Genomic DNA, 14,942 nt, shown 5'->3' on the forward strand with positions numbered 1-14,942 from the left:
ACTGAGCCTCCTCCAGCCCCGGGTTCACACGTCTTCACTGCTTTTCCTAACTATCTGTGAACATTGCGGGGTCTCTTATTTGCTCACACTAATGGGCAACAAGCATTATCTCCTGCCTTTTTCATTTCCTGGATACCAAAGATCTTTACTGTTTTCACCACTATTTGTGTCCTAGGGCTGAATTTTAAAGGTACTTCCAAATTAATATTGTTACAAGCATTTGCTATGAATATCTTAGAATATTTCTAGCTTTTTCTTTTAAAGGATTTCCTTGGAATTTCCAGGAACAGCATTCCTACATCAGCATTTATAAATCTCTGTACACCTTGAATGACCTCCAAATGAACCATAAGCTTAATAGTACGGTTTCTTCTACAACTCTCTGAAATTATTCTAACTCCATGCAACATAGACTCAAAACATTTGTCACCATTCAGCTGTAATCCCACCAAGGTTCCCTTCTGTACTCTTCACAAGCAGCTATTGAGTCAATACTTTCTCTTGAGTTTGCTCACAAATGAGGAACAAGAGAATCTGATCACGATGACCTCTGGAGCCAGCCAGAGACAGCCAGAACCCTGGAAACCACCACTTAAGTAACAACTCAGACCCCAGAAAGGCCTTAAGGTCTCTAAGCTGCAGTGTCTACTTTCAAAAAACTTGTTAAATGTATTTCTTCCACAGGTACATAAAAACATAAAACTGCACATTATCATTGGGGTATGAGGTTACAATATACATTGTGTATATCTTAGCTTCTTTCACTAAAAAGAAACCAAAAACTTTAAAATGATTTAGTTGGGGAAATAGTCATACACAAAACTTCAGAGTTTTTAAAACTAAGTGAGCCAAACACATATATAACCACAACACTTAAGAGGCAGAGGCAGTAAGATCATCGCAAATTCAAAGCCAGCCTAGTCTAGAAGACCCTGACTCAGACACAGCCTACCCTCCTGTGTAATACAAATAAGGAAGTGGGCCAGTGTGGGATGATGTCACAGGTGAGGCAGGTACAAGATAGAAGGAGGCCTGTCATTGGAGGAGAAGGAAAGATGGATGGGAGAAAAGTTTGAAGGAAGAGGAGGAGACTGGAACGGAAAGGAGGAAGAGACAGGAGGGAGAGAGAGAGAGAAGCCGTGGCAGGACAATATGGCAGGTGACGTTAAGATTCCACATTGTACCTTTACAGGTTGTTACGAATGTTTTTAAAGGATGGATGTGTATTGGGCTTTGTATGTTTAGGTGAGCAATTATATCTTATCAATTGGGCCAAACGTTATTGTGTTGTGTGTTCTTTCACGTGTAGATTTAAGTGTAATGGAGTGTGGGGCGGCTGGTCTGGGCCACCACAGAGTTGGGATGTGTGTTTCTGGCATGGAAACCTGCCTTGGGAACTAGATAGGTAGAGAGATTGCTGAGGGCTCAGAGAGAGGCCTTGGCAGTGTGATATGGGATGGAGCACAGCGGGTGAGAGGCTTTGCTGACTGAGAGTTAAGATATCCAGCAGATATCTTGGGGCACTGAGGTGCCGGACCCAGTGAGATTACAACAACAGGCCTGAAGGAAAGCTCAGGGCTAAATGCAGAGCCCAGTCTGCTCTTCTGAAGGATTCAAATTTGATTCCTAGCACCCACATGGCAGCTCGCAACCATTTGTAACTCTAGTCCCAGGGAATCCGGCTACTTATATTGATCTCCTTGGGCACCAAGAATGCACATAAAGCATAGATACATGTAGGCAAAATACAAATACACATAAAAAATCATTTTAAAAAAGCAAACCAATCTATAACAGGCTTATACTAATTTAACACACCATGAACTATATTGTTGTTTATAGTTCCCGTATACTCAAGCTTTGCCAAATCTTTTGGTTGTTTAGTTTTGAGACTAGGTCTAGCTCTGTAATGCCTGCTAGCCTCAACTCCCAGCATTCAGAGGTGAGGAGAGGACATGGGAAGGGGGATGTCGTTCTCTATCAATCTCTACCTACTGCCTGAGACAAGGTCTCTTAGTGAAACAGAAGCTAGGCTAGGCGGTTGGCCAGTGAGTTCCTGGGTCCATCTGTCTTTGTTCTCCAATGCTGTGAACACAGGCATATGCAGTTTCTACATGGGTGCTGGGGTTGGGAACTTGGGTCCACTCTTAGCCATGGAACCGTCTCTCTAATCCAGAGAAAACCCTTTTCCAGCCTGCTACCAGATACTCCAATGCAATTCAAAGTTACTATGAAAACTTCAGTGGATTTAATTATCACCCCACACTGAGCACCTTATTCAAAACAGACTCTAGGTTCTGGGGAGGAAAATACCAAAATAAATAATTCATAGGGCCGGCTCTCGAGGAACTCACAGTGTTTATTTGCTATGCCTTTGAGACAAAATTGCAGACTCTGTAAGTGTAATTAAACAGTATTTTTGGAACAATGTGTCATTGTAAAACTGAAAGGAACTTTGGAGAGCAGAGACCCGGGCATGCTTACTGGGTCTTCTGGGTGTAGGTACACACTGTATCCCTGTAATTTAAGAAAAATGTTGGCATAAAGAAACAAGGTCCAATGCTTCTGGCCTTATTTCTTAGTACTTCAAATAATAAGGTAAACACTTAAAGCCAGGGATCCATCACAGTATTTCACCAACTTACATGTCTAAGAATCCTAAAGAAAAAAAGTCGTCTAGCTTAAAGATCCAACCTCCAATTTAACTGATGAGACCAGAGACCATGGAGGTCTAAATGACTTTTATTTTGTCTGTTTGTTTGTTTGTTTGTTTGTTTTGTAAAGAGGGGACCTTATGTAGCTGAGGCTAGATTTTGGAGACCAGGCTGGCTTTGAACTCAGAGATCTCCCAGCCTTTGACTTCAAATGTTGGAATTAAAGGCATGCATAACCACACCCAGCTCTAAATGGCTTTCTAAAGGTCAGGATGGTTTGGGATGTCGAGGCTACACCCAGCCTGGAACTTCACCCTGGTTGTGTCCTTCCTACTCCCTTCCCTGGCCACTACTCAGTTCTGCACTTCGGGAAGAAAGAAATCAGACATTTCCTTGTGGTCATTAGCATTCAAACATGGCTTCTCTGCCTACATTCCCTTTGCAATTCAGATAACTTTACTATCAACAACAAGCAATTCTGTACCAGTAACTAGGCTTTTCAAAAATGTATTAACAGAATAGAATTCATTTTTGACATAAAATATTAATGGCCACAATCAATCTAATGTTAACTTTTTATGTATCTATTTTTAATATATGTGTGTGTGTGTGTGTGCGCGCAGAGCATGTGCGTGTGCATGTGAGTGTGGGGACTTAGAGGCTCAGACCATCCTAAGCTGCCTCACATGGGTGCTGGGAATTGAACTATATCCTCTGCAAAAGCAGTAACCACTGAGCCATCTTCTCAGACCACTACTAACTTCTTGTTTGTTTCAAAATCGTATCTACCAAAAAAGAGCTCCCTTCACAATGGGAGTGATTTCGCACTAAGGACACACTTCCTCTAAATGTTAGTGATCCCTATGACACTAAATAAAGCACTCAATGTAAAGACAATTGTGTAAGCTTGGTTTTTTTGTTTGTTTGTTTGTTTTGTTCTTTTAATTCACGAATAAATTTTTTGATCCAATCTTCCATTACAATGGTCTTAAAAGACATACTATGTTATAGCCCAATTTTACTATGTTTTAGCAATAAAACCAGTGTTTTGAGTGATCAGGAATATGAGTTTTCATGGATTACCAATATTTTCATGATATAATACATATATATATATATACTTGTTAATACATGAGCTAAAATTAATTATTAAAAATAAAAGGTATTTCTTTCCATAGCAGTTTCTTCCAGTGTTAGAACTACCCTGACAATAGTCTGATTATCTGAGCATATAAAAAAACATGAAATACTTGATCTTGTATCACATTAACAGCTGCAATTGAAATAATATTTGTAATCTAAAACATTTGTCTCAAAATATGAAGTGTAAGCAGCTGAGTTACAATGACTATTCTATATGGATTTTATACATGTCTCCCTATGTAGCATAGATTTGAAATTTATCACATGTGTAAGCTTGTTTTAATCGTCTATTATTATTTTATGTGTATGAGTGTTTTGCCTACATGTGTGTCTGTGTACCACACGCATGAGGAGGTGGTAAGCCTCCTCCACATAGATGCTGGGACTTGAACCCAGGTCATTTGCAAAGACAAGTGCTAGTAACCACTGAGCAAGTTCTCCAGCCTCTTGTTTTTGCTTTTTGTTTGTTTGTTTGTTTGTTTTGAAGGCATTCTTTGGCCACAGTGTATATATTCAGGGAGTTTAGACATTTGTTGTTACATTCTATATAATTTATTTCAAAAATATTTAATCAGAAAGATGGGATTTATATCAATAGTAAACACTTGCCAAGCATACCAGAGGTCCTGTGTTTGGTCCCTAGCACTGCATAAAAGTACAAAAATACACAGAGAGAGAGACAGACAGATGGACAGACAGACACACACAGAGGCTTTAAGACATACAAGTGTAGATTTTCACCTACACCCTGTGGTATATGGGGACTAAGCCTCATTCAGTTTTAGGAAAGGCCACATGGTAACTACAGGAAGACCTCCTAAGTCCTAAAGGCTCTATTAATCAGGGAAAGGAATGAAGACTTCACTTACACTGGTGAATTCTATCTTACTGATTAACAAATTGAGCTCTGGTGCTCCAACTGTTGAAAGTTAGACATACGTATGGACAGTTCTACATTCAGAACAGGCAAACCCGGTAAATGAGACAGTGCCCTAGGCACATTCCTATGTCCAGTGGCTGGTTCCAGAAAATTCCTGCCTGACTCCAGCTGAATCCTGCCACTGACCTTTCACAGAAGGCTTAGTCAGAGCCCACACTGATAAAGTATTGACCCGAGACTTGCTTTTCAATGTTTACCTTTACCTGTTCTCATACTGCAGCCCAGAGAGCAAGAGCCCTCACCGATGGGCTTACAAAAGCAAGCAAAATGGCTTAGTCCGATTCTCAACAACAGCATGTGACCACCATGTGACAAAAGTAGTGGCTGGTAGAATAAGATAATACATCGCCAGATGTTTAAATTGTTATAGCCTTGTCACATGTTTACAGGGAAGTTTTTATTTTACTTTTGGGAAGAGCTAGGGATAGCAAGAATTCTATTGAGCTATACCCCCACCCTATAAATACATTCTGATTGACAATAATTGTATTTATGAGCACAATGAGATACATGAGAGGTTATAGATGTATAATATATTACATCTATTATATTACTATATACAATATTATAGAGCACATATAATATATATTATATACTCCAGGAGAACCCACTGTATCAATCACTCTTCACAGTCTGAGTGCTATGTGCATACATGTTCACATGTGTGGGCAGGTACACAGACATGTACCTGCATGTGCATGTAGAAACTAAGTTAATCTCAGGTATCTTTCAATCCGTTATTCTCCTGCTTATTTTTTGGAGGCAGAGTATCTCACTGACCCTCAAGTATGTATGCAGATTCTGCACAGCAAGCTCCTCCCCCTCCCACACCCCACCCCCACCATAAATCTGAAGTTATCAAGCTGGTGGCATGCTTCTGTCAGGGTCGGTATAGCACTTACCCAACAAACCTGAAGACCTGAGGTCCACCCCCAGAAACCATTAAGAAAAAAGACAAGAGGAGAAGGAGGAGAGAAAGAGGAGAAGGAGGGGGGAGGGGGAAGAGGAGGAGGAGGAAGCTAGACATAGTGACACACAGTTGTAATCTCAGCACTGAAAAGAAAGAAGAGAAGATTCCCCCCAGAGATCCCCTAGACAAATCTAACCTAGCCTTATCACCAAGCAAGAGGTCAATAACAAATTATATCTCAAAAATTTAAGCGTAGCCAGGCAGTGGTAATATACACGTTTAAGCCCAGCACTCCGGAATCTGAAGCAGCAGAATCATTTACTGAGTTCAAGGCCAGAGTGGTCTTCAGAATGAGTTCTAGGGCAACCAGTGCTGTACAGAAAAACTCTGTCTCAAAAATAAAACAAAACTGACAACGGCAAAAAATTTGAATGTAATGTCTCTAAGGAATGGCACTCAAGATGGTCCTTTGGCGACCCTGGAAAAGTTGCTAAGACCCATCCATGTCAGGTGTAACTGACATTAGTCACCAAAGCACAGGGTGAAAGGCAGGAAGCAGAGTTCAATGCAGGGCAGACACTTAGGTACACGTGGTCACCACAGCAGCTCATGAAGTTCTGTAAAAGACCACTACTGGAGTTTAAGCACAGGAGTTAGGAGACACGGAGGTTCTTGGGGGAAGGCGATTGGGTGTGGGCTTCTTAAGGGAGAGTGGTACTTCCTCATCTTTACAGTGGCCATAGACAAGATTTTGGCGGCATATGAAGTAACATATCAAACAGTTCCTAAGGGATTTAAGTGAGCATGCACTATGGTTCTGAAGTATTGGATATGATTACAAAATGACATGGAAAAAAACCCCTAGGTCACCAGGATAGCAGAGGAAGTTCACAGTGTAAACAAAAGTCTGTGACAGGTCCAGAAAATTTCCAAGGAGTGAGGTCACGCCCTAGGTCCAGAAAGGAGTGAGGCCACTCTCTGGCCCACCCACATTCTTTACCCATCACCCATGTTCTGACTGGCTCATCAAGACAGACTTAGGTGGGACCCGTAGTCTACCACTGACCCCACCTTTGGTGAGCAGAGTTCACCTCTTCCCAAGACAAATGAACTCAGCAGCAGTGAACACCGGTCGGAACATTTTTCCTAGAGCTCAGTCATGGACCCTGGCATCAGAAAATACTCCAATAGGCTGGACTGCAGTTCAGTAGAAGAGTGCTCGTCTCTCATGGGCCCAATCCCTAACATAGCGAGATTAATATTTTTTAAAAAGAAGAAGCTTTAAGAAGAAAATACACTAGTACAAGAAATAAACACGCTACTCCAGAAAAAAATCCAGCTAGTGGTTTTGTTTCTTTCTTTCAAGTAAAGTGGGATGAAGTTTTGAGATATAAAGCATCTTCATCCACCCCCCACCCCCACCCCCACCCCCACCACAGGACCACCCTGCCCCATTGTCCTTGTCTCTGGAATTTGGTCCCACCCTCTATTTCCCCATACTTTATTAGCCACTTATCTACCAGATGTTTTCAGGAACAAATAAACAAACGCAATGTCTCCCAGCTCAATTCTGACCATGCCAAACAAAAACAAAAGCAAGCAAGACCCCAGAAACCACAAGCACCACTTTTTCTGCCTAGCCTGCATGTGTACCTGGTTCTTTATGAACATCAGTTGTAACTGGCATCTCTCCCAGCACAGGGGATGGCCTATAACTGCTGGGAAAGACCCTTCCTCTCTATGGAGGCTTTAATATGAGGCAAGTATTTTACATTCTAAGGTCTGCAGACATTTCCATCCCAGATCTTTCTACTTGCCAGCTCCTACCCTCCATTTGGTTGTTTCACAAGCAAAACAGCTCCAGAGGGGAATTACTTTCTCTCCCCTACCTGGTGCCAACCTCGTCCTGCCCTTCCACCTATCTCCACCTCCTCCCTGGTGCTTCCAGCAGCACCATAAATGCTTTCCCTATCCCCACCCCCACTCAGATGTCCACAAACTTCTGAGTCATCTCCACCCCCCACCCCGTGCCTGTCCACAGTATTAGTTAATCAACACTATATTTCTGATTTCAACCACAAACCAAGTCTCATTTTCTCGGCTATTAGATATTCAACCATCGCCCTATCCTTGGGTGACCGTAGGGGCACTGGGTCGCACTGTTTGCTAACACCCACTCTCCCCTCCTGCATGACTGCACATGACTGCACAGGCTGCGCCACATGTCTGGCTGAGGAACTAATAAAGCCCTTGGTGCTGCTCTCTCTCTGGGGATAAAGAGCAGTCTTCTCACACTGGTGCCCCACAAGGGCACCATGAGTACCAGCAGTACCCACTCCTCAAACAGCACTCTGCACAGCTGCACTATGAAAACCCCAGAACCAGGAATAGTGGGTATCACCACTACCATCATATCCAAGATCCCACAAAAGACCCAGAGGCTTCATCCCAGCCATTTTCCTCTTGAGCACAACACTCTTCTCCTAGAAACCCTACCTGACCTGGTTGCTTCCTTTTCACTTTTTGGGTATGTCAAATATCAAACACAATGTACAGTGAGAGAGACCTTGCAGGTCTCCCCTAAACCATGCAAGGGGCCCTTGCTCAACAAACAACAGCCCATGCTTTTCAACAAACACCGCCACTTAAGATTAGGATAGCCTGTGCAATTCTCCTTGTCTGCCTTTGTCTAGCCAACAGACTCCAGGATGCAGTGAACAAATGCAGACATTCACTCAGTCATGGTGGAAGCGGGAGGCCCAGAGCCAACAACCTGTCTCAATAAACAGGTGAACTCCTGACTGAACAAGCAATGAAAGTACCCAGAACCCCAAGGAAGGCTGCTGCCCTAACAAAAGGAAAGCAAATCCTGGTGAGATTTCTTAGGAATTTCCTAATTGCACAGAAAAGTACAGATCAACGACTCAGAAACTGCACATGGGGCTGGAGACAAAGCCCAGAGGAGGGGTGGCCTCTAAGTGGAGCAAGGTGGGGTTTGATTCCCCACCAGACACAGAGAAAAACAAAAACTAGAGACTCCAGTGTTTGGTGCTCCATTTAGCTTTGATGGCACCAACTTCACTTGATACACAACCGGTGTGTCCATCACAAGGGATCCCTTACCTTCTCCTAGCTTAAAATTCTGTTGCTGCCAGCCAAACAAACAAACAGTCTCCCAAATTATGGAGCTACAAACGAATTTCTGAAGGGGCCAGCTCCAACCAACTCCTGGATTAAGAATCCACCCTTCATAGCCTGGGCTATGCTTTCACCTCTCTGAGCTTTTTGATCTAAGGTCTAAAGGGGCTCCTTCCCACATCCGTTACTGCGTGTATCTTAAGGTGATCCTTTTCACTAACTTTTGGGTTCTCAGACTACAGAACTGCACAGCAGAATGCTGTTGGCTAAAGGTTGATTCTCTTCCACCATATGGGACCCTGGGATTGAAGTTAGGCAGTGGGGCCTGGCAGCAGGCCCCTCTTCCTGTTGAGCCACCACAAAGGCTTTATTCACACGGAGTCTAAGCTGATCTTGTTTGTTTGTTGAAGGAGGATCTCTAGGTAGCCCAGGAGAACTTTGAACCATTGATCCTTCTATCTCAGCCTCTTGAGGGCTAGGGTTAAAGGTATGCCCTGAGTATTCTTGTTTAGTTTTCTTTGGGGCCGATACTTCAAAACGCTGAAAGAAACACTGAGTATACCAAAAGAGAAATCAAAACTAGTTTAATATTTCTTTATAAAAGATTTTTTATTGCATATGTGCTGTTATCTGTGTGTGTATAACCACGTACTTGTGCACGCAGCTAACGAAAGAAGTCTGAAGAGGGCATAGGACCCTTTGAAGCTGGCCTTACAGTCACTTTGAGCTGACCAATATGGGTTCTGGAAACTGAATTCTGGTCCTCTGCAAGAGCAGCAACTGCCCTTTTAATCACAGAGGCAATCCCCTAGTATTCCTTCTCCAGGGCTGAGTTTCTAATGCTAGACTTTTATAGAGTTTCACAATGGCATAAACACCTGAAATTTCTGTGGCAGTAAAACTTGGCAGGGTACAGAAGCCATTTACAGGGAATAATAACTCTGTGCTCTTTGTAATAAAAAAAAAATGACATATTTCAAGGCATTTTAATTGACTGATAGCTTCTCTACTCATTTCATATGTAGACCAACTTCCACCCTCAGAGGCCTACTTTGCTCCCCAGGGAGATCCTGAGTAATGTCTAGAGCCATATGAGTTTATTGTCACTGGAGTAAGGGAAGGGCTTGGAGCACCCAGTAGGTACAGGAATGCTGGTAAAAGCCCTATAAAGCACACAACAATCTTCTGTCACAAAAAAACATCTGGCCAAGGGCTAGGGCTACAGTTTGATGTGCACAGTACTTGCCTGTCAGGAATAAAGCTCTGGGTTTGGTCCCCAATACCATATAAGGGGGTTAGTGGTGCTGACCTACAATTTCCGCTCCTGGGAAGTGGGTACAGATGGGTACAGAAGTTCAAAGTCATTCTCAGCTTTATAGCAAGTTGCAGGTTTGCATAGACTCTCACAAAATGAAATCTATTTGGTCAAAAAGGTCAGCAATGCTATAAACACAGATGACATTTGTCTCCAAAGGAAACCTGACCGTATCCAACCACACCTCCATCATCAAAGCTAAGAATACGGTCCCCACAAGAATATACCACACCTGGTTTACAACAATAGTCACCTGGGAACAAACACTCTTTCAGCAGAGTTGGGTATTTGACATCCTGACCCCGAACTGTCAGCACATTTCTCATTTATCAAAATGAATACTAAAAGTAGTCCAGGGACCCTTATCTGCCTGTCTACAAGGCTACATTACTCAGCCCAGCTGAGACACTACTCACTCCATAGCAAACAGCTCTCGGGCCAGACTGCTCCATATGCCTGAAATCCCAGCACTCAGGAGGCCAAGCCAGACTTTGACTGGCTCTACAGCCCGAGCTATGCAGTGAGAGCCTGTCTCCAACAAACTAATAGAAACCTGCATCGGACACACTCTGACACTCAGGAAAGACTTTCCGACGGTACCATTTTTTTTCCCTACCGCCTAATTTCCTAATTGACCTTTTCTAAGAAAGCAAGGTTTTCCTCCTTTAAAGGCTGAAAAAGAAAGGAAGGAGGAAGGAAGGAAGGAAGGAGGGAGGGTGGGAGGAAGGAAGGAAGGAAGGAAAAAGGGAAACAGAGATACCGGTAATTTTCCATCTTTCCGGGACTGAAACCATTTCCCAATCCTCCTGCAGAGGGGCCCCTGTCTACTAACAGATAATTTACTCTGATCTTTAAAAAAAAAACCAAAAAAACATTTACCCCTCCTCTTCCTTTCCAGAAGACAAACCTGCCTTTCAGAACAGCTCTAAATAGAGGCAGCAGGCCAGAGGAAGAAACCATATTGCTCCCCCACCACTCACCAAATTCAGGTCACAGCCCCACCCACCCTCCTTCTCAAGTCAACGCACCAGTGCTCTCTCTGAACACCTTACCTCCAACCAGTTTGCCTCTAGCTCCATTATTTGTAACAAAACAGTTCTCTTCTGCAGTGAAAAGGAAAGATAAAGAGTACACACCAATCCCACACTTGGTTTTTGCAGAGCCAAGCTCGGATCCTCTACAGAAGGAGTCTCCTCGGTTGCGTGGGGGAGGGGACACACTTTTTATTCTGCACTGAAAGAACTGTGACTGGGAGCGTGTGTGAGCATCAGACGGACTCTTCCCCCTTGAGGTGTGGTGGCGCTCATCTTTAACCTCGGTAGACAGAGGCAGGAGGATCTCTTTGAGTTCGAAGCCACATGAAAGAGAGAGCAAGAAATAAAGAAGGGAGGGAGGGAGAAAAAAGAAGAAAGAAAAAAAAAAGAAAAACTAACAACTCAAAAAAAAAAAAAAAGGAAAATACTAAAGAAGTAACGTGTCTAAGAATTGCCGGTTTTCGTAACGGATCTGCAGCCCAAAGTAAGAGGAAGAGCGGAGACTACTTGGACCTCAGACTGGCCAGTCTGTTTGCAATCTCCCTAAGGCAATCATTCTCTGCCCCAGCGCCGGCTTCTCCGTCGGACGAACAAGGAGTCACAAACGTCTCTACGCTGGGCTGTGGCCTTACGAAGTTTAAGTCTTTGGCGCCCAATACCCCGCTGTGCCTGCAGCCACCCCCACTTCTAAGCCCTTACTCATTGCTCCGGTGCGGGAAAGAGTAGTCAAGAAAGTGACTTCTAGATGCCACGTGTACCCGTGTCCCACCGAGGGACCGGAAGGAGAGTGGGAAGAGGACTCCTGCTCCATCCTAGCCTGGGGTGCCCGGACCAAGCGCCCTCTCTCCCCGCTCCAGCTCCACTCCCCTCCCTGGCGCAGCCAGTCCTGCCCGTTAGATACGGCTCGGTACTGTCCAGCTCTGCCCGGCTACCCCACCGCTGGCCCGGCCTAGATTACCTGGAGCCTGTGCCTGCAGGGCGCATGAAAGAGCGCTGGATCGGATCGCCAAGCGAATACTGGCGCGCTCAGCCTTCTGCGCTCCAAACCTCCGGGCCAGCGCCACGCCCTAGGACCCACCCTCGAGACCACGCCCCCGTTCCACTTCGCCCACCTGAGGCCCCGGCTCGAGGTGAGGGCGCCCTCTGGGCGCTGCAGTGTTCCCGGAAGGATTCAAACTGCCTCTTGCTTCCAAGGAATTCTTGGTTCTCTGGGCCAAGAAGGACAATAGGATCTTTTAAGAACTTTTATGTCTTCTTCCTCTGAGGCAGGAAATGTGCCAACTGTTGTCATGTCTGGTCTTAAAAATAAATAGAAAGTTCAAATGCCAAGCTGTTTATACTGCATAAAGTTTAGAGATGCCCATGCCTTATCATTTTTTAGATAAACCTTCTATCTCATTTTGTGTCACCAGAATGTCAGAATTTATTGAATAATCAATATATTCACAAAAATATGTCAGTTTTTTGGATGCCGTTTGCCAAGTAAACCCGATTTTACTTGAAACCTGGTTCCTCTTTCACACTTTAATTCGTAGTACTCTCACTTGACACGTTATGCTTTACACAATAAGTAATACGCAGATATACAGATTACAGAAACTAAAAGTTTGCAAGCATGTGGTCCTCAGGTGAGCGTGTTTGGTGTCCCTCAAGGATAGAAGTCAATATCCAAGGGAGTGTGGAGAGCAAGGCTGGGGTGTCTTAGAAGCACCGATCTGTGCAGTTCTTGGGCTACAGATCTGAAGAGGTTACCCTGAGGGCTGCCTGCTACAGTGTCACAGTTGATCAGAAGATAGCAGTGTCTACTGAGTGGGACAATAGCACTCCAGTTCACGTTGACTCCAGCCCCAGGTGTCCTTTCTGCTAAGCTTGGGCCCTTCCTCTTCTGGAGGTTGATGCTTAGAAGATCGCTATGGTTGCTGTGTCCCTGTTCCCTGCCCCTCCCCACTCCCTGGAGCTTTACAGGGGGAAAGCAACATCAGCCCTGGCCACCTGCAGAAACAATGACCTGGTTGTTAATGATTCCTTCCTAGAACCTCGCCCCTTTCCCTAAGAGATTTCCCCTCCACTTACAATCTCTTGCTCTAGTTTTATGCAGAAAAGTAATGTTAAAATGCATTTTAAAGCTTGATTCCATTATTATTTTATGTGCATGGATGTGTTATGTGTTTGTATGTTCATCACATGCATACAGTACCCTCTGAGGCCAGAAGAGGCCATTGGTCCTCTCAAACTGGAGTTTTAGATGGCTGCCAGTCTTCATGTGGGTGGTAGAAATTTAACTGGGATGATTTGGAAGATCAGCCACCTTTCCAGCTCCTTTTATAATGGATTATGTGTTCTGTCTAGGACAGAGAGAGGACATGAGGTCCTTCTAATGTGAGGTTTATAATTTAGTTTGTCATGGAAACAAAAATATAGTAAGTATCTTCTATGAAATGCACTTAGTTTTCCGTTCTGTCCCAACTAGGTAAAAAGCAACTGTGATTTCTTTTCTCTATCTCTTCCTGACCCACTTTCCCCTTTACTAGGGGGCAAATTATTGTGAGTGTAAATGACAATGAAGCCTCCTAGTGCATATGAAATGTCATGATGTGACATCTGAAAGTCAGCCTGTCACTTGTTTTCATGAGAATAAGCTGTCTCCCCTGTCCTCGTCCTCTCTGGACTGATCTGCAATGCCCAGGTTTACCCCACGTAGTTTAAGTGTGTTTTGAACTACTGTCAATGTCTATCAGGAAAACATACACACCTCTTCCTTTCCCGTTGTGCTGTTTTCTGTTTGTTTGGTTTCAGTTTGGGCACTGTAATGAAACCGGGGACTTAGGCATGCTAAACAAATGCTTTGATTACTTGAGTTACACCAGTCCCTGACCTTCTAACTTTAATGTGCATTGTCAGCTTTTACAATAAGTCTTATGTAAGGCTGGAGAGTACTTCTTCCTCTTGCAATGGATTCAGGGTTGCTTTCTAGCACCCACATGGCAGCTCATAATCACCTGAAACTCCAGTTCAATTCCAGGGGATCTAGTACCTTCTTCTAGCTTCCATGGGTACGGGACACACATAGCGCATACAGACACAAACGGGCAAATATACATATAAAATAAAAATAGATGAAGCATTAAAAACAAAATGTAAGCCTTAATTTCCAATTAAAACCAGTATACCAGACATGCAATCATTTGCCTTTAAATGCTGCTGTAGTACATATGCACCCAACCGCACTACATTTCTGGATTGGAGTATCGGGTTGTGTGAATCAGGATCTGATCAGAAAACAGACGTCAAAGCAGTTGTTTCTCCAGAGAATTTAACGAATTGCTGGAAAAGATACAGAGAGTTGGAAAGGCACAAGGGGAACATTGCTGAGGCAGAGGGACTTAACTGCAGGAAGCATCTGCTACTCAGTTAGGGGGAGGGAAACCTTGGGCTGCTGGGATTCAGATCCTTGAGGAGGGAGTGGTTCTGCCCTGGGACCTTATTTCTGAAGGTCAGCCCTGGAGCTGGGGTACAGAAGGTGGATTAAATCCCAGAGATCAAGGGCAGCCGCTACAGCCATCAAGACACGCAACCTGCTAACCCCATGAGAAGAGCGAGCAAATCTGACGATTACTTTCCTTCTTGCTCCTCCAGCCTTCCAGCTCCTCCAACGCCCCCTCCTGGCAAAACCTTCGAGAAAATGTTGTTTGCCGAGTCCAGCCCCAGGACACAGTGTGGAAAGGTGAGCTTCCACATTGTAATAATTGTAATTGTATAATGTAATACATTATATTGTAATAAATATAACAAACCAACTCACTATCAC

At 44.0% G+C, this 14,942-nt stretch overlaps 1 protein-coding gene across 5 annotated transcripts in view; it reads right to left on the minus strand.

Moving 5' to 3' along the window:
• Gcnt1 (glucosaminyl (N-acetyl) transferase 1) overlaps window positions 1-12,395 on the minus strand; it is a 37,393-nt gene extending 24,998 nt beyond the window's left edge. Inside the window, exon 1 of one of the 5 annotated variants that reach the window (XM_039089301.2) lies at window positions 12,247-12,395. The gene's annotated coding sequence lies outside the window, so the exon portion shown is untranslated. Of the gene's footprint in view, window positions 1-11,236; window positions 11,377-12,092; window positions 12,207-12,246 lie in introns of those variants that run through there. The other 4 variants (XM_006231147.4, XM_039089295.2, XM_063272669.1 and 1 more) reach the window with 4 other exon arrangements.
• Between the last annotated feature and the right edge of the window lie 2,547 nt (window positions 12,396-14,942).

This window comes from Rattus norvegicus, chromosome 1 (assembly GCF_036323735.1).
Source record: "Rattus norvegicus strain BN/NHsdMcwi chromosome 1, GRCr8, whole genome shotgun sequence".
NCBI lineage: Eukaryota > Metazoa > Chordata > Mammalia > Rodentia > Muridae > Rattus > Rattus norvegicus.